We start from the raw sequence: 20,303 nt of genomic DNA on the forward strand, positions 1-20,303 counted from the left end.
TTATAGCCCATAAAAGTTATTGCACTAAGCTAAAACTCATATTTAGAAAATTTGGCATATAACTCATGGTCCTTAAGAGTCTAAAGGTCTATTCAGAGGTGATTAACATGATCCTCCTCACTCTTAGAGTAAATCAAAGTGTCATCAATAAAGACAATGACGAACAGATCCAAAACCTAATAAAACACCCTATTCATGAGGTCTATAAATACTGCAAGGGCATTAGTCAGTCTGAAATACATAACTAGGATTCATAGTGACTGTACCGGGTTCAGAAAGTTGTCTTGGGAATGTCAGCCTCCATAACCTTCAACTCATTATAACCTGAATAGAGGTCTATCTTCAATAAATATTTAGCACCTCGAAGTTTCTCAAAAAAATCATCAATCCTGAGAAGAGGGTACTTATTCTTAATTGGGACTTTGTTTAGTTGGAGGTAATTAATCCTGGGAAGATCCTCCCTTAGACCCCCAACACTTTCCAACATATAATCACAAATCCCCAACCATACCCAAGTGTACGACAAGTACCCTTAACCTGTACCCATAACAAAATCAATAATAATTAAAACTGTCCAACATATGAATTAAACTATACCACTCATACCCTATCTCATGACTCGTGGAGAACCACTCGTACTTAGATCCATGTTAAGTTACTAAGTTACAAATTAATTGAAGAAAAACCCAAACCTATGACCGGTCACCCATCATACTACTCCCAACTAAGTCATACCTATTCAATAACTCAACCACCCAACACTACCCAATATTAGACAACATATGAATGGGTCACCTGACCCGTACCCTTACCATACGACTAGTATAGTGAGTCATATGATGTCCAAAAAGTACAACACCTATGAAATTTCTAAGCACTAAAACCCATGATATTTCAGTCTCCTCCACTCGAATCATTCATCCTCGAATGACGAAAAAGGTAGCAAAAGCATTAATTACACCCCAACATAACTATTCCAACCTTTAACTAAATTATAAAAAAAATATGCAAGGAAATCAACCTTTCTTTAACCAAGTTAGAAAACAAAGATATGATCAAGAACACATACCATCCGTATGAATATCTGAGGTAGAAAACAAATGCAGATACTTCAATGTTATTACCTCTTCCACTTCCCAAGTAGCTTCTTCCACCTAGTGGTTCCACCATAGAACCTTAACTAAAGCTACATCCTTGGTCTACAACCGACAAACCGGTTGATCCAAGATACCAACCGAGATATCTTCATAAGATAGAGGATCTAAGATGCCCAATCCTTCTAAAGGAACAACCTATGAAGGATTACCTATACACTTCCTCAACATAGATACATGGAAAACTGGATTAATGGAGCTCAAACAAGAAAGAAACTCTAATTTATATGCCAAATTACCAACCCTCCTCAAAACCATATAAGGACAAACATATCGAGGACTGAGCTTCTCCTTTTTCCCAAACCATATTACTCTCTTCATGGGAGATACCTTTGGGAACACCCTATCCCCAACCTCAAACTCTAATTCCCTATGCCTTATATTTGTATAGGACTTTTCGCGACTTTAGGCAGCACTAAGCCTATCCTAAATTACCTTTACCTTCTCCATAGACTGATAAACCAAATCTAGTCCAAACATATCCACCTCAATAAGCTCAAACACCCCAATAAAAGATATACTCCTTCTACCATACAATGCCTCAGATGGGGCTATCCTAATTCTAGAATGATAGCTATTATTGTAACAAAACTCTACAAGAGGTGGATGCTCAACCCAATTACCACCATAATCAATCACACATATACGAACCATATCTTATAATGTTAGAATAGGCCTCTCTACATGTCCATATATCTATAGGTGAAAATCAGTACTCATACTAACCTTCTTTTTTAAATGACCACTAAAAGTGAGATGAAAATTGCATACCACGATAAAAAATAATTGAAATAGGTATCCCATGCAGGTTCACAATCTTATGAATATTTAACCTCTCATAATCCTCAGTAAAAAAGTTAGTCCTCACTGTCAAGAAGTGAGCCAACTTTTTCTCTTAACCACAATGACCCAAACTGAATCAAATTATTTCCAAGACTGAGGAAGACCGATAATGAAATTCATATTGGTCACTTCCTATTTCTATTTCTTCCAAAATAAAATACTTAAAATTTAAGGGCATTAAACTTGGGGTGAGCTCCAAACCGTCGAAGCATTACTACTCCTCCTCTTATGTATTTGACTAATCATTATATTGTTTTCAGAAATGGATTGCACCTATATATTTATGCAGTATTTACTTTGTACTATGATTGTATTAAAAGCTCTTGTATTAGCTTCACCTGGTCTTAGGGTTGTTTTATGTATATTACCCCCTCTTTATTAAATTTATTTTGCATATTCTCTTTCATTTCCTTTGATAGTCCATTACTAACAATTCCAAACTATCTTTTTGGCTTACCTACTGATGGTTTAAAGTAGGTTCCATCATGACCCAAGAAATTAGATCGTGACACCAACCTCTATGGGCCAATTTACTAATACAAGATAAGACCATCTACATCTCAGAGCACATAATTTTGTATATATTATTTGGTTTTGACTTGAGCTTCTACTAAAAATGGTTGAATTTGATTACCAAATGAGGAAAATAAATGATATAAGAAAAATAAAAGATCCTAAAAAAAGATTTGTTAACATAGATTGTGGGTTATATTCTTGAGTAGGGGGTGAGACTGACTAGGTTAGTATAAAATCTAAAACAAAGAAGGCATCACTGAATTTTGTGAGAAAGTTTTGGTGGGCAATTATGCTTACCGAATTGGTTTTAACAGGTGTTAATGAAACACTAAATATAAATAGTGTGGTGTTAATAGAGAGCATTATAGATGGGTATGACATTAATATACAATGATATATTATTAATGAGATCTATGAGAGGGATTTTCCTGATATTACTAGCATTCTATCATGATTGGTGCATCAATCATCTTGTAAAGGTAACACAAATTTAATATGTAGGGTTGATTAACGATGACAAAAACCTGGTTGCCCAAAGAAAACCCAGCCATCTACTTTATTAGGTGTAACATTTTTTGAGGGTCTAGTTGAGATAGATAAACAAGTTGACATCCTAAAATAAATTATTAATAAATATGGAATAGATAAGCGTAAAGAGAGTACAATTCCCAAGGCTAGTGGAGAAGTAATGTGTACCATATTTCCTCCTAGAGTTCCTCTTACTTCACCTCCTTTGACATCCATACCTTCAATATCTACTCATAACATGCTCCTATGCCCTCCTGTATTTCGTATGTTACTGTATCTTATGACTTTATGTAGATGGTTGATAGATAAACTTAAATAAGGATGCAGTTGTATGCGTTGCTTAAGTTATTGAGGCCATGGAGTAAACTTTGATTAAGGCCTTAGAGAAAAAAGTTGAGTCAAAAATTAGAGCTATCATGAATTGGTTTATTTTAGAATTACATAGGCAGATAGATAGTTCTGAGATCAGCATAATTGGTTAGTTAATGGAGGTATAAAGCTCAGCCTTAGATGGATTGAGTGATGAGTGGTGCAACTTAGGGTAAACAATGTTTATTTAGTCGCGAGCCACACCCTAGTCATACAACCTATACCCATAGCTATTACAGAAATGCCCACACTATTTATTAACCTCTTCACAAAAGATAATTCCCTGATTGATAGGGAAAAGAAAGCATTAAATTAGGATTTCAATAATGAGAACACTAAGCTTAGGAGAATGGAAAAAAAAGCATGATATTAAGGTGGACATGAACAAATCCCTAGATAAGGCCCGATTGAGAATATATGAAGACATAGATAGTGCTCAAAAAGAGTCTACTAGTTTGGCACCAATAGTTAGGGGTGTATTTCATACCTATGTTGATGTGGATACTTAGATTGCACTGATAAGGTGTCTCATAAGGTATAAACCCTTTTTTATCAATTAATCATGGCCATTGTTGATGCCACTGTGATTAACTTAGTGAATGAATTTACAGTCCATACCAACTTACTAGACCCATACACGTAGGGCTCTACAGATATGTACCTTCCACTAGCTTGTAATTACTATCTGATGCAGTGGGGACAATGCACACTTTCTTGATAGGGGTGCACTTTTGGGTCCATATTTTGAACCTGGGATTTTTGGTGTCATGTTTCTTTTCCCTCAGGTATTCTATCTATTAGAATCAACATGTTTAGGAGTTTTTTTATTTTTGTTATGTGTTTGGTCTATTCATGAGAGAAAAATAGATACACTTATTGAAGTCCATGGCATGAAAAATGATTTTGAAGTTAAGTTTAAGATAAATGGACACCTCTAATATTTATGTGACATGTTATATACTTTGATATATTGATCTCTACGGATCTTTTCATGATCTATATATATGGATGTGATGAGTTTTAATTAAGCTAGGGCATGACTTAATCATTAGTTGTTGATAGTGTAACATTGTGCCAAGTATGTGTGAGCCTACATTCATATTATTCTAACTTTATGTGTGCAATTTAGAACTTGTCCTATTCCTCTTGCTTAGATCGTAAGGTAGTTGTCTAGGAAAGGATCATATGGAATTTTTTATTTTGGTCTACTTAGCCTAAATGACCTTCCAAAGAATGCATTTAATCTTTGATCTCTTTTTTTAGCTTAAATTTACCTTATTGATTAACATAATCACCTTCCAAATTTACTTTAACTTTTATCTTGGCCCTGGTCCCTCTGTAGACATTATGTATCTCAACTCTGGAAAATAGCCTAAGTTGGGGGTGGCTACTACAAGTGAAATAAAAAAGGGAGAGGTGTGTATGAAAAGAATAGATTAGTCTTCAGAAAATAATGGGTGTGAGATGTGTCGATAAAAGTGAAAAGAAAAAGAGACAAGAAAAAGAACATAAAAAAAAAAAGAAAATAAGAAAATTAAGTTTTAAATAAAGTTACACCCCTCGCAAGAAGGAAAAAAAGAATCAAAGAAGAATTGGATTAAAAGACTGATCTAAAAATATGGAATAAAGATAGCATAGTGTCAAGGAGGGAGTAGTCATAACTCACACGTATACCTTAGTCAAGGAGAGGTAGCCACTATTCCCAGATATCCCATACCCATCTCTATGCCTATGTTGCAATGCGAGTGAATTCCTATAGTGATCGTAGTCTAATTGTCGAAAAAACTGATCTAGGGTGTATTTATACGCTCTCTTGTTGTGTTTTACCTGCATTTGAACAAGTTTAGAGAATAATAATGACATGTAGTTTCTTTTTTTGATTTAATATTTTTCATAGCAAACTAACCAATGTGATTAGGTGTTTTTAATAAAATTGTGGTTGAAATAGACCCATAGAAGCATGAAGAAAGGTTTGGAGCTTTTGGATAAAATATGGATAAGTTTTCTAGCATAACCCAAGTTGGGGCTATGGGTGACATATGTCCCTAGATCGAAAACTATAGAACACTAAAGTTGGGGCTATGGTAAGTACCCTACCACAGAGCCCAAATTGTATAACACCAAAGTTTAAGCTATGGTAGGTGCAAGTCGCCAAGGGGTATCCAGCCTAAGTTTTTTTTGTCTATTTCAATCATAAACCTAATAGGATGAGGATATTTTGTCGTTACTATATAAACTCCTTCTTTATATTTTTGGAGAGAGTTGTTCATTATTTTTGGAAGCAAAGTTCACTATTAGGTTTCTTTTGTCCTTAATTTCTTAGTCTCTTTAATCATCAAATTATTGTGTTTTTGTTATTGGAATGAGTAGCTAAGAACCCTAATTCTAGGGTTACGGCTACAAACATCATTTTATAGCTTATTGGTTTTTGTTGTTTATAATGATGGTTGTTCTTACAATCTTTTAATTACTAGTTTAGTGATTCACGGCCAATAAAATACATTTTTTAATTCTTGTATGAGCTCACAAGGAGAAACACAAGGATAGAATGAAGAATAAGAGGGATAAATTTTTATCTTTAAAAGTAAGGATTTTATCAGTGTCTAAAATAGGAATGTACGTAGAGTGCCATGTTTAGTTCAAATATGGGAAGATATATAAATGTATGTATTTGAATTAGATCATTACATCCTCGCTCCATGATACAATTTTGAGGCTAGTTTAGGAAGGCGATTAGTGGCTTGAAAGACCATAATCGTATTATCAATCCCATGAACCAATGACCAATATAGACAACTTAGCTAATAAGAAATTCAAACTAAAAATGATAGTGAATTAAGATTTGGCCTTGGAACCCACCTCAATGTTGTTTACAGTGCTTTTACTTACATCTTTACTTTTATTGTTGCTCTTAAAATTAAAAATACCAACAAATTATTTGGTTATAAATCACACTTGTTTAATATTATAGTATTTCTTGAATTGGATTGTTTACTAAGTCACAAGTGCTTGTGGGTTCAACCTCCATCTTGCAAGGGAAAATTTTTACTTGTATGACCACATACAGTTGCGTGAAAATTTGGACGCAATAAATTCTTGACGTAATTTCAAAGGACATTAAAAATTATCAAATTTTTGAATTTTTATTTTCTATTTTATTTGATAAATGCTCACAACTTGGTCTTAGATACTAATCTTGTAGTACATATTTTATTGAACCACATCCTAAATTTAAGTGATGCTTGCAACAGTAAAGAGGAGAAGTAACCCTTCTTTATATAATATCATGAGTTCAGTAAAGTGGGACTATGTTTGTCAATATGGGTTTGAGGAACTAGCCCTAAGGGCAGTATATATAGTGGCAATCCAACTCATAACTAATGTCTAATGCCCTAAAAAGGGGTCCCGAGATGTCACACGATGCTTAAGACTATGAGTAGCCTCAAGCTAACCCTATAAGCCTTCTACTAATACTGAATCAATGTTTAAGGGATTTAAGAATATAATCAACATGGAAATACTGTATTCTATCTAAACTATACTAAAATTAGTTGAGCATAATGTTTAAACAACAAATACTAGAAATCTGAGTTATAACTAGCAGTCTGACAGGCCTCTACTACTAACGACTAGAGAGCCGCTGGGACACACCCCCAGTTGGCTCAAAGTAGCTGAAAAATAACTGAAATTGTACTACTAAGGCAAACTGGAAAGCTAAATAACTAGGTCCCCGAACTATGAGGACTCACCAACTATCGGATGTAGATGGAGATGCTCAAAATCACTCACGCTGCTGAAACTGAGCATCTAAACCTACATTATTAAACAATGTAGCAATAGACATATATGTGGATCAGTACTTCTGGAATGTACTGAGCATGTGGGGGTGAATGCACAAGTAAAACAATATCTCAAGTTTATAAAATCCATGAAAGAATGTATGCTAAGTGTAGTGACTCACATTGGCTTGAATAAGTGAAACCTGAATATCATAAATCATATATAAGAAAGCATACTGTATAAATATTGTGAGCCATCACATTTAGTTCTAAAAGTTGTACTTGTATTCTATCTTTAAATCATGCAAACTAAGTGTGGAAAGGACTCACCTTTATATCAAAAAAAACTGAAAGCTGAACTATTATAACTAATGTCTGATTTATAGAAATATCTAAATGAAACTGTGAGCCTTCACAATTCGTTTCTAAGCTTTTCTTTTATTCTTTTCTGTAGGCTTTAATCTTTAGGGTTACTCTTTTCTATAGAAAGGTTCTTCTAACCAATATAAACCATGTGATCTGACATAGAGTCCAATATCTAGTTCCCCTAAAGGGAAGACCTTACATTGGGGAGAGGTTTCATACTCTTGCCAAGTTATATAACATGAGCTAAGTGATCGCATCTGTAACTGTCATCCATATAGGAATAGTCTGAATCTGTACCTACGTTGGCTCGTAGTTCTGGGGAAGTAGGATGCACTAAACCCACACTTCCCACTCGAGGATAAATTCTACTTCTTTTAATATGTATGCTCATTCTATAGGAAATCCACTTTTAAAACTAGCATAAGGGTTTAAAATGAGAACCAGTTATGTATTTATCTGTTTAAACTAAAATCAAGCAAATTGTAGTCAAAATTGCAATGAATACTGTAAAGTAGCTTCCATAACTTAGCCGAGGATCAAAATATCAAATCTTGATTCAAAAGCTGATTAAATCAAACCATAAGAGGCTTAAAGACAATCATTCTTGGAATATTAATATTCAAACTAGGGGTTAATAACCCATGCTTCAAACTACTGACAGATTATCACAATTCATGTTCAGTAGCCAAATTTATGAAGTTTTTGCACAATTCTAGCACAAATAGTGAAATTTAACTTTTAGTACATCTGAAATCACTTCACAAGCATAAATGTGCAAAATAGGCATGCCATTCATCATCTAAAACACTTGTAATGTCATAATCTTCAAATAACAATATTTGGGTATGAACCCTAATTTGAAATTCATCTGTATTCATGTAAATTCATGTAAAAACATCATTAAAACTAGTTTTGGTTGCAAGGGTGAAAGGATTACCCTTGTTCATAACCTTACATACCTTAATAATTGAAATTGATGAAGAAACTTGACTTTGAATTTCCTATTTGTACTCTTGAAGATTGATTCCCGAAGGTCTTAAATTGGGAACCTTGAATTTTGGGTTACCTTGAAAAAAGAATGGTGGAATTGGGAGATTCTTGGTGTTGAATGTTGAAGCCTTGGGTTTTCTTTGAGAGGGATTTGATTAATAATGAGCATATTTTGCTCAAAATTTTACTCAATCATCTGTTTTCATGATTTGGGGGCTTGGTAAAGGACAAAAATACCCTTGGGGATTTAAATCCTGCAACTGGAACGCCGATGGAGGCCTCAACTCTTAGGTTTATTTTCAGGTTCCAAGTGTTATAGGCACATACTAAGGGCTGAGATAAACTAGGAACGTAAGGGGTATTACAATTTCTCCTCCTTGGGAACATTCATCCTCGAATGAGACTAATTAAGTTGAGGTTACTGAGGAATTAAGACTATAACTGGCATGCACAATTCAAAGCATGACTGCATGGCTAAACTGATTTGCAAATGCAAGAATTATCAAGAGAGTTACTATATAAAGCTGAAACTTATAATGAGAAAGAGATAATCGGAGGAAACTTGATACGTTAAACTGAATTTGAACTTGCAGTGAAAAGATGAGGATACTTCGTTCACATATCTGCTTTTGCTTCCCAAGTGGCTCCCACAATGAACTGATTCTGCCAAAGAACATTGGCCAAGGGAACTTCTTTGTTCCTTAGTCTACGAATTTGTTGATCAAGAATTTTAACTGGAATCTCTTTATAAGAGAGGCTATCATGAATATCCGTGCTTTCTAAGGGTACTACAATAGCTGGATCACCAATACACTTCTTTAATAAAGATACATAAAACGCAGGGTGGATAAATGACAAATCTACACGCAACTCAAGCTCATATGCCACCTTCCCAAAATTGCTCCAAATCCCAGAAGGGCCAATATATCGGGGACTAAACTTCCCCTTTTTGCCAAATCTCTTTACCCCTTTCATGGGTGAAACTTTCAAATAGGCTAAGTCATCAACTTCGAACTCAAAATCCCTTCTCCTCACATGTGCATAAGATTTTTGACAACTCTGAGCTTTTTCAACCTTTCTCAAATCAACTAGACCTTCTCCATAGCTTCTAACACTATATCTGGTCTAGTCAAAGCAGCCTCACCCACTTCAAACCAACCGATGGATGATCCACATCTTCTCCCATAAAGAGCCTTAAACGGGGATATCTGGATGCTAGCATGATAACTATTATTGTAGGTGAATTCGACCAACGGCAGGTGGTCATCCCAACTACCCTTGAAGTCAAGAACACATGCCCTCAACATATCCTCTAGAGTCTGAATGGTCCTCTTTGCCTAACCATCTATCTGAGGATGAAAATTTAAATTGAGATGAACATGTGTACCAAGACCCTTTTGGAAGGCTTTCTAAAAGTGAGAGGTAAACTGAGTACCCCTATCTGAAATAATAGACAAAGAAACTCCATGCAATCTAAACAACTTTCTAATATAAAACTTAGCATAATCTGCAGTTGAGTAAGACGTATGAACTGGCAGGAAATGGGTTAATTTGGTCAGCCTGTCTATAAGGAACCAAATCAAATCATGTTGACTATGCGAATGGGGTAACCCTATCATAAAATCCATGTTCACCTCCTCCCACTTCCAGGTAGGAATACTAAACTCCTGCAAGGTGCCACTAGGACTTTGGTATTCCACCTTAACCTGTTGACAAATAGAACACTTAGCCATAAACTTCGCAATATCTTTTTTCATGCCACTCTGCCAATAGACTTCCCACAAATCTCTGTATATTTTAGTAGTACCTGGGTGAATGGAGTAACGCGCACCATGCGCTTCTACCATAATCCACTGCCTCAAACCATCAATGCATGGCACATATAATTTTCTCTGGTATCTTAACACACCATCTCCTCCTTAGGAGAAAACTTCTATCTTCTGATCTCTGACCGACTCTTTTAACTTAACTAGGCTAGGATCCTTGTCTTGTTTCTCCTTTACCTTGGAAACTAAAGATGATTCTGCACTTCTTTGGACCCAACTATTTCCCTCAGTCAAATAAACTAACTGCACACCTAGTGTAGCCAACTGATGAACTTCTCAAACCAACTCTTTCTTATCACTATCTACATAAGCAACACTACCCATCGATAGTCTACTAAGGGCATCTTCCATAACATTAGCCTTGCCCGGGTGATACAAAATACTCATGTCATAATCTTTCAACAATTCTAACCACCTTCTCTGACGAAGATTCAACTCTCTCTGCATAAACACATACTGCAAACTTTTGTGGTTTATAAACACATCAACAGGCACTCCATAAAGATAGTACCTCTAGATTTTTAATTTAAACACAACAGCAGCTTATTCAAAAACATTAGTAGGGTAGTTCTTTTCATGAGGCTTAAGTTGTCTAGAGGCATAGGCTATGACTCTACCACTCTGTATCAAAACATAAACCATACTAAATGTAGAAGCATCACAATAGACGATAAATCTATCTGTACCATCCTGTAATGCTACAACTAGGGCTAAAGTGAGATGAGTCTTCAACTCCTAAAAACTCTTTTCACAAGAATCTGACCACTAAAAATTAACCTTCTTCGGAGTCAGTCTGGAAATAGGGGATGTAATGGATGAAAACCCCTAAAAATGTCTATAATAGCCAGCTAAACACAAAAAAACTCCTGATCCATGATGGAGAAATGGGTCTAGGCTAGTTTCTTACTTATTCGGTCTTTTTTGGATCAACTCTAATGTCATCACCAAAAATAATATGACCGAGGAAAGTTACTGATCTTAGCAAAAATTCACACTTACTGAATTTGGCGAACAACTGCTGATCTTTGAGAGTCTGTAACATAATTCTAAGATAGTCTGCATGATCATCTTCACTACGGGAATAGACAAGAATATCATCGATAAAGACTATGACAAACATATCTAGGTACTGCTTAAACACTCGATTCATCAAGTCCATAAAGGTTGTTGGAGCATTTGTTAGCCCAAAAGACATAACTAGGAATTCAAAATGACCATAACGGGTTTTGAAAGCTATTTTTGGGATATCACATTCCCTTACTCTAATTTGGTGATAGCTAGATCTAAGGTCTATCTTAGAGAAGTAACTTACACGTTAAAGTTGACCAAATAAGTCATCAATTCTAAGAAAAGGATACCTATTTTTAACTGTGACTTTACTCAGCTGGCGATAGTTAATGCATATTCATAGAGAACCATCTTTCTTTCATATGAATAGGACAGGAGTGCCCCATGGAGAAACATTGGGCCTTATAAAACCTTCGTCTAAGAGAACTTTAAGTTGCTCTTTTAGCTCCTTAAGTTTAGCTACAGCCATATGATAAGGAGGAATAGAGATGGGTAGAGTATCAAGAGAAAGATCAATAGCGAATTCTATTTCTCTATCGGGAGGGACCCTTGGTAAATTTTCCAGAAATACTTCTAGAAACTCATTGACTACATGAACTTACTGAACTATTGGAGTCTTAGACTTAGTGTCCTTAACTCGAACTAAATGATAAAGGCACCCTTTTGAGACCAACTTTCTGGCCTTAAGATAGGATATGAAATAACTCTTGGGCGACTACAAACTACCTTCCAACTCGAAGATTGGCTCATCAGGAAAATAAAACTTCACCACTCAGATGCAACAATCTATAAATGCATAATAGGGATAAAGCCAACCCATTCCAAAAATAAGGTCAAAGTCCACCATATCTAACTCTATTAAGTCTACTAATATGATCTTATGAAAGACAGTGATAGGATATTTTATATAGATCTTTTTGGTAACAGCTGACTCACCCACTAGGGTAGAAACTAAGAAGGGCTTAGAAAGCTTTTCGGGGTCTACTCCAAAATTTACCATAACCAATAGTGTCACATAAGAGAGATTTAACCCTGAGCCTAATATCTTATAAAAATCAAGATAAAATACACAAAGCATACCAGTAACCATATCAGGGAAACTCTCCTAGTCCTGGCAGGATAGTAAAGCATAAAACTTACTCTGGTGCTAACCGCCACCGATAATGGATGATGCACCGTAAGGATGGACTGGGCAACCTAGAGGAGCTAGTGCGCTAGTAGCTTGAGTTTGGGGACGAACATCCATGTTTCCTTTCATAGTATACGGGAACTCTTTGATTCTATGACCTAACTTACCACATCCAAAACAACCTTCTGTTCCAATAAACACTCGCCGGGATAATTTTTACCACACTTAGCACATGTTGTATAACTGGGCTTTCCACCCATACTATTCTAAAATTGGGACATAGAAGTCCTTCCTCACTATTTCTGCTTAGTTCTAGGTATGGGAGCACTGGCTAAAGATGGCACCGGCAAAGATGGACGACCCTAAAACTATGAACAATTTTCCACTGCAGATCTTGGTTGGACATACTCAAAATGCCCAGTCCTAGCCTTCTTATTTCCCTTATCTATCCCCTTCAACTTTTCTACCTTAATCTACAGAGCATGAGTCACCAGTCTAGTAAGATCTATATCCCTAATAAGCATAGCAATCCTACACTCCTTGACTACTAAACCAGACACTCCAGTAACTAACTTGCTCATGTTAGATCTAGGGTTAGCTATCAAATCAGGAGCATACTTAGACAACTAATTGAACTTAAGGCAATACTCCTTCACTGTCATCGAGCCCTACCTCAGGCTCATGAACTCCTCAATCTTTGCCTCTTGCAACTCACGCGAAAAGAACTTGTCTAGATATGCATCCTGGCATACCTGACAACTCATGGAAACTATATTCTCACCTCTACCTTTCTTCCACATAACCACCCAATCATAAGCAACATCATTTAACCTTTAAGAAGCCAATTCTACATACTCTTCTTTATTAATATGCATAACTTAAGTGATTTTTTTACCTCAACGAGATACAACTGTGGGTCCTTACCTACCTTTGACCCAAAGAACTCAGGTAGATTCATCTTTATGAAGTCACAAAGTCTGGATACAGCTAAATCGCTCTCTTATTGATGTAGGACTATAGCATGATGGTTGCCCTAAACATTAGCAGTCACAACTTGGTTCAATGCCTGAAAGGCAGCTTGGAATTCAACATGATACATATTCGTATTTAGAAGATCAATAGGCTGGAGTGGTTGGTTATAGCATTAGCTCTAGGGGGAGGCATATTCTACCATGTAAGAGCATGAGTTAAAATTAGATAGAGACAGTTGTAAGAATAATGTATCATGAAAGAAAAGAGATGATTTTTCTAAAATTTTGGGTAGCCTCTTGCTCATAAATATAAAGTGCTTCACAACCATGATCAAGACACTATGTAACGTGACTTGTCTAACTCCCTAGAACTCTTTAAAACCTTAGGCTCTGATACCAATTTTTTAACACCCTAAAAATAGATCCTGAGACATCACATGGTGCTTAAGATTATGAGTAGCCACAAGCTAACCCTGTAATCCTTCTACTAAGCCTAAATATCATGTTTAAGGGATTTAAGCATATGATCAATATAGAAATACTGCATTCTATCTAAATTATACTGAAATTAGCTGAGCATAGTGTTTAAATAACAAATACTGGAAATATGACTTATAACGAGTAGTCTGATAAGCCTCTACTAGTAACAACTAGAGAGCCGGTGGGACACACCCCCAGCTAACTCAAACTAACTGAAAAATAACTAAAATCAAACTAATAAGGCAAAATAGAAAGCTAATTAACTAGGTCGCCAAACTATAAGGACTCACCAATTGTTGGATATAGATAGAGATGCTCGAAATCACTCATACTACTAAAACTGAGCACCTAAACTTACATTATTAAACAATGTAGCACATAGACATATATGTGGATCAGTACTTCTAGAATGTATTCAGCATGTGGGGTTGAATACACAAGTAAAACAATATCTCAAGTTCATAAAATCTATGAAAGAATGTATGTTAAGTGTAATGACTCACATTGGCTTGAATAACTGAAAGTTGAATATCGTAAATCATACATAAGGAAGCATATTGTATAAATCTTGAGAGCCATCACATTTAGTTCAAAAATCTATACTTGTATTCTATCTTTAAATCAAGTAATTGAAGTATGGAAAGGACTCACCTTTATATCAAAAAAACACTGAAAGCTGAACTATTATGACTAATGTCAGATATATAGGCTTTTCTGTTATTCTTTTTTATAGGATTTAAGCTTTAGTTTTACTCTTCCGGTAGGAAGGTTCTTTTAACAGACATAAACTATGTGAACTGACATAGAGTTCAACATCTAGTTTCCCTAAGGGGAAAACCTCACATTGGGAGGGGGTATCATACTCTTGCCAAGGATTATAACCAGAGCTAAGTGATCACATTTGTATTGTCATCCATATAGAAATGGGAATAATCTGTATTTGTACCTACATTGGCTCGTAGATCTAGGAAAGTAGGATGCGCTAAATCCACACTTCTCGCTCGGTGCTAAATACTAATTTCTTTAATATGTATGCTCATTCTATAGTAAATCCACTTTTAAAACTAGCATAAAGGTTTAAAATAAGAACTAGTTATGCATTTATCTATTTAAACTGTAATCAAGCTAACTATAGTCAAAACTGCAATAAATACTGTAAAGTGGATTCCATAACTTAGTTGAGGATCAAAAGATCAAATCTTGATTCAAAAGATTATTAAATCAATCCATATGAGGCTTAAAGATATAATCATTCTTGGAATATTAATATTCAAACTAGGGCAGAATAACCCATGCTTGAAATTCATGACAGATTATCATAACTCATGTTCAATAGCAAAATTTATGAAGTTTTTGCACAATTCTAGCACAAATAGTGAAATTTAACCTTTAGTACATCTAAAATCACTTCACAAGTATAAATGTGCAAAATAGGCATGCAATTCACCATCTAAAACACTTGTAATGTCATAATCTTCAAATAACAAAATTTTGGCATAAACCCTAATTTGAAATTCATTTGTATTCTTTAAAAAAATCATTAAAACTAGTTTTGGGCACTAGGGTAAAAGGATTACCCTTGTTCATAACCCCACATACCTTACTTAATGAAATTGATGAAGAAACTTGACTTTGAATTTCCTATTTGTTTTCTTAAAGATTGATTCTTGAAGGTCCTCAATTGGGAACGTTGAATTTTGGTTACCTTGAAAAAAGAACGGTGGAATTTGGAGGTTCTTGGTGTTGAATATTGAAGCCTAGGGTTTTCTTTGAGAGGGATTTGATGAATAATGAGCATATTTTGCTCAAAATTTTACTCAATCATCTGTTTTCACAATTTGGGGGCTTGGTAAAGGACAAAAATACCCTTGGGGATTTGAATCCTGCAACTGGAACGTCGATGGAGGCCTCACCGTGATGTGGTGAGGGGGTCATTGTGATACTACGACGCAGTGGAATCACAGTGACTCACTGTATTAAGACAAATGTTGATTTGGGCTTCACCTTGAAGTGGTGACTAGGTCATCGCGATACCCACCATGAGGTTGTGCAATTACAGTAACCCTCTGAAAATTGACAATTATTAAATTAGCCTCCACCGCGATGCGATGGCCTCTTCACTGCGATACTTAATACAACGCGGCTTAATCGTAGAGAGCTGCTGGCTTGCAATTCCAAATATGATCCAAACCTTGTTAGAAAATTCAAAACCTTACTCGAGACATGCTATTTACACCCCTGAGACTAATCTAACTCAAAAATCATTGTCTCAGAGTCCGAGAGGTCAACTTAAAAATCCTCAAAGTTTAAAGTAAGTCAAAAAATACTAAGTCCCTTAACTCTTAGCTTTATTTTCAGGTTCTAAGTGCTATAGGAACATACTAAAGGCTGACATGAACTAGAAATGTATGGTTTATTACATAATATTACCTCCAGTATCTGCAAGCTAGAACTATGAGGAAGATTTTAATTGGAGAGAAATATGGTGTAGTTATTGCAAACCTGTAGGCAGTTTACATGCTTGTAAGATAATAATCCACGACAACATTTGCAGAACTTTCTACAAAATCAGTGATATATTTATTCCCACTAGCATATCAAGATATTATATGTGGCTTATGCTTTCTACTAATCAGTGGCATATTTATTCTCACTCATTATTGAGAGAAGACAAGAGGTGGTTGAAGGTTGAACCTTCACTTCAATCACTACTTAGGATGACCTTTTTTGGAAGTTCCTAATTCATTTCTTCCCATCTAGCAAAATCACAAGGTTAAAAGAGTGAAATTTTATGTTTTAAATAGAATCTAGATAAGAATCTATATCATGCGTGAGAGAGATTCAAGTCTCTTCTTGTAGATTATCGACACCACCAATATATAAATGAGGTATTAGCTCATACTTTTTCTCAAAGTCTTGACCATAATCAAAATATTTTTGTTAGATTCAGTGATAATATGTTAGGTAAGGCAACTAGAGGTTCAGTAAAGAAGCCTACTGATATGTTAAAGGTGGATAGTATCATAACATTGGCTGCATAGTTGGCTTTATTTCAAAACTAGATAATGACACAATATAACAAATCGAGTATAGCTAAGAATCAGGCTCCAGTAAATGCAAATCAACTGGTTTAGACTTGGTGTGAAATCTGTAGAGATAGTGGTCATGATTTATACTTGTTTTTAGCAAATCCAGTGTTAGTTGATTTTGTAGGTAATGCACACAAAGTTAATAGGAACTTTGGTAACACCTGCAACCATAATTGTTAGAGTCATCTAAAAATCTCATAGGGTGAAAACCAAAGGTAAAATTGGAACTTTAAACATAAGTTCAAGAAAGCAATGCTAGTTCTTAGTCTAGCAATATAAAAGATATGCTGAAAAAATTATGGCTAACCAAGAACAAATGGTTGCAGAAATCAAAAATCAACAAATGGATTAAAAGAAATTTGAAATTCCAGTGAGTAAGTTAGTTAAGGCTCAAAATACAAGACCTCAAGGAGGTTTTCCAAGTCACACAAAATTAAATCCTAGGCAATTAATAGGAATCACTTTGAGATATCAACGAGATTTAGAGAAAGTACCTAAAGAGCAGAAAGATCATGAGGTACCAACAGAGTTGACTAGACAAAGTCCAACTACAGAGAAGGGTTCAAAGAATATGATCAATATAGTAGAATATAAGAGACAACCACCACCATTCCACCAGAGGCTCTAGAAAAATAAGAAGTTTTTGTTCTTTAAGAAGTTCTTTGACCTTTTTAGAAAACTGTATGTAAATATTTCTCTACTTGATGTCTTGAAGGGAATGCCTAAATATTATAAGTACTTAAAGTATGTGGTAACAAATTATATATGGGTTTTAGACTTTGAGATTGTAGAACTCACTTACAAGTGAAGTTTGATGGTAATTAGCAATCATCCCAAAAAGTTCAGAGACCACGGGAGTTTCACCATCCCCTTAAATATTGGTAAAAGTGAGTTGATTTAGGCCTTGTGACTAAGAATAAAAGTATAAATTTGATGCCCCTACCTATTAAAAATTGTTATCTTGGAAAAATTTAGGCCTTCTAAAGTAGTTATACAGCTTGTGGATAGATTAAGAGTGTGGACATGCTTATTAAAGTGGGTAAATTTGTAATTTCTTTGAATTTTTTCATTCTTGAGTATGAACAAGAATAAAATATTTCAATTATATTAGGACATTATTTTATCCAATGTTGGAGATTTAATTGATGTGAAAGAGGGCAACTTAAAAATGATATAAATAATAAGGAGGTTGCTTTTCAAATCTGCAAAGCAATCAACATACTATGCACTAAAGATATCTATGTATCATTACTGATATGAAAGAGAATTAGTGTGTGTTATAGGAGTATGAGATTATGAATGTTAATATTTAAAATTATTTACATAATTATGTAAACTACAAAAAGATGAGTTGAATTACGATCTTGAATAAGATGTGTTGATGAGAAAGATGCCCTATTTTGATAGTGATCCTTCTTATTTGTAGAAAATAGGAAGTTGTGTTTGAAAGGTAAAATAAGTTAAATAGTCTTGAGTTTTGTTGTGACATATGTCACATTGTGATGTTAAATCAGATGTTATTTCAGAGGCAACCAAAGTTGTAATAGAGGTAGTTTTTAATTGGTTTTTGTAGTGTCACATTTTTTGGCTTTTGTCCATTTGTTTTGCATATAAGAAGACTAAATACATATAATCTAATCCAAGGTACATGGTGAAAGCGTATGTGCGGGGTCCTCTGACCCCTATGATGAAAATGTTTAAGAGCGATATATTGCTAGCTAGTCCTAGAGTCTCATGGAGAATTTCTAACCCTTTTTATTGATTTTTAATTTATTATTAAGGTAAATATCATTAATTTAAGTATGGGTTGGGAACCTTTCAATTTGTTTAGGGTTAAGTGTTCTGAAGGATTTTCTTTCACTTCTTTAGCCACTTGAATTTGAAAAAAAATAGAAACATTGAAAAAGTTCAAAAAATATAAAAATATTTTCTTTTGGGTATTTAGCTTAACATAATTTTAGTTGGTCTTATAATGTTAGTTCTTAAGTAGGGTCACACCATATCCACCCTTTGGTTTTTTATTTTTGTTTTCTCTGAAGGAGGACCAATAAGGAACAAATAGAAACCTTTACATATTAGATGCTAGGTGTTCTTGGTAGGTTCTACACATGTCTAATTGGTTCAAGTTGGTTTTGAAATCAAAATCTTGATGTGAAAATTCAATGACTTCATTTGAGACACCTAGGATCTTTTATCTGGCTCGAATATGGCATAGGCTTAAATTTGAACTTTTGTGTTTTCTTGATTGTGAGTCTATATAGATCCTTTTTATTTGATGATGCATAACGAGCGTTAGGTATTTGTGATATTCCATGTTTAATATTGGTTTCTAGAACTTTCCCTATGTGTTCGCGAAGTGATATGAAGATTGTTGAATTTAGATAATGAAATAAATATTTATTTGAGTAAACATGTTTTTATCATTTTCTTTACTTGCCCACAATGGATGATCCTAGTTATACCCATTGAGATTTTAGCCTATTGTTTTATAGTAACATGTGAAACTTATTTCTTTTCTTTAAAATGACCATTCATTTGATCCATAAACTCCTGAGTGCTTTACTTGAAAACTAAGGGTTACAAGCAGTGAGAATTATAAATGAGAGATATTTGAGTAGAAAGCTTGTAGAAAGGACTAAGGGTTCAAGTGATTACCAATATATATGTTATCGGTATGGAGTAAAAAAGAAAAACAAAGTGAATAAGCATTTGAAAGTTGAGGACTCCCTATTAGTGATATGTAAACTTGCTTAAAAAGATGAGAAAACAAAGAAACTCATTGGATGAGAAAAATATAGGAAGAAGCTTGTTTATTGAAGAAGGTGGTTACCGAGAAACTTATGATATATTACAGAACTTATGGAAGATAGTCACTATTATCGGACAGAACAATACCTACTCATCCCTTAGCCTACATTGCACCCAAAAAATTAACTTGATCTTAAATTCCAATGTTCTTTTGTATTAGTGGAGTAGTAAAGTAAGGGCAAACTTATGGTTCATTGTATTAGCTTGTGAACTTAATTGTTGGAGTCTAAAATGCATTCTTGTGATATATTATATATTTGTCAGAGAATATAGGTATCTCTCTCATTCTGAAGGCACATAGTTGATGATAGAAATGTGATGTATTTGATTTCGTGGTTAGGTGACTTGCATGAGTTTTCTAGTATTAAAGAGCAAGTTCTTGAGACT

This window comes from Capsicum annuum, chromosome 1, assembly GCF_002878395.1.
Source record: "Capsicum annuum cultivar UCD-10X-F1 chromosome 1, UCD10Xv1.1, whole genome shotgun sequence".
Classification (NCBI taxonomy): Eukaryota; Viridiplantae; Streptophyta; class Magnoliopsida; order Solanales; family Solanaceae; genus Capsicum; species Capsicum annuum.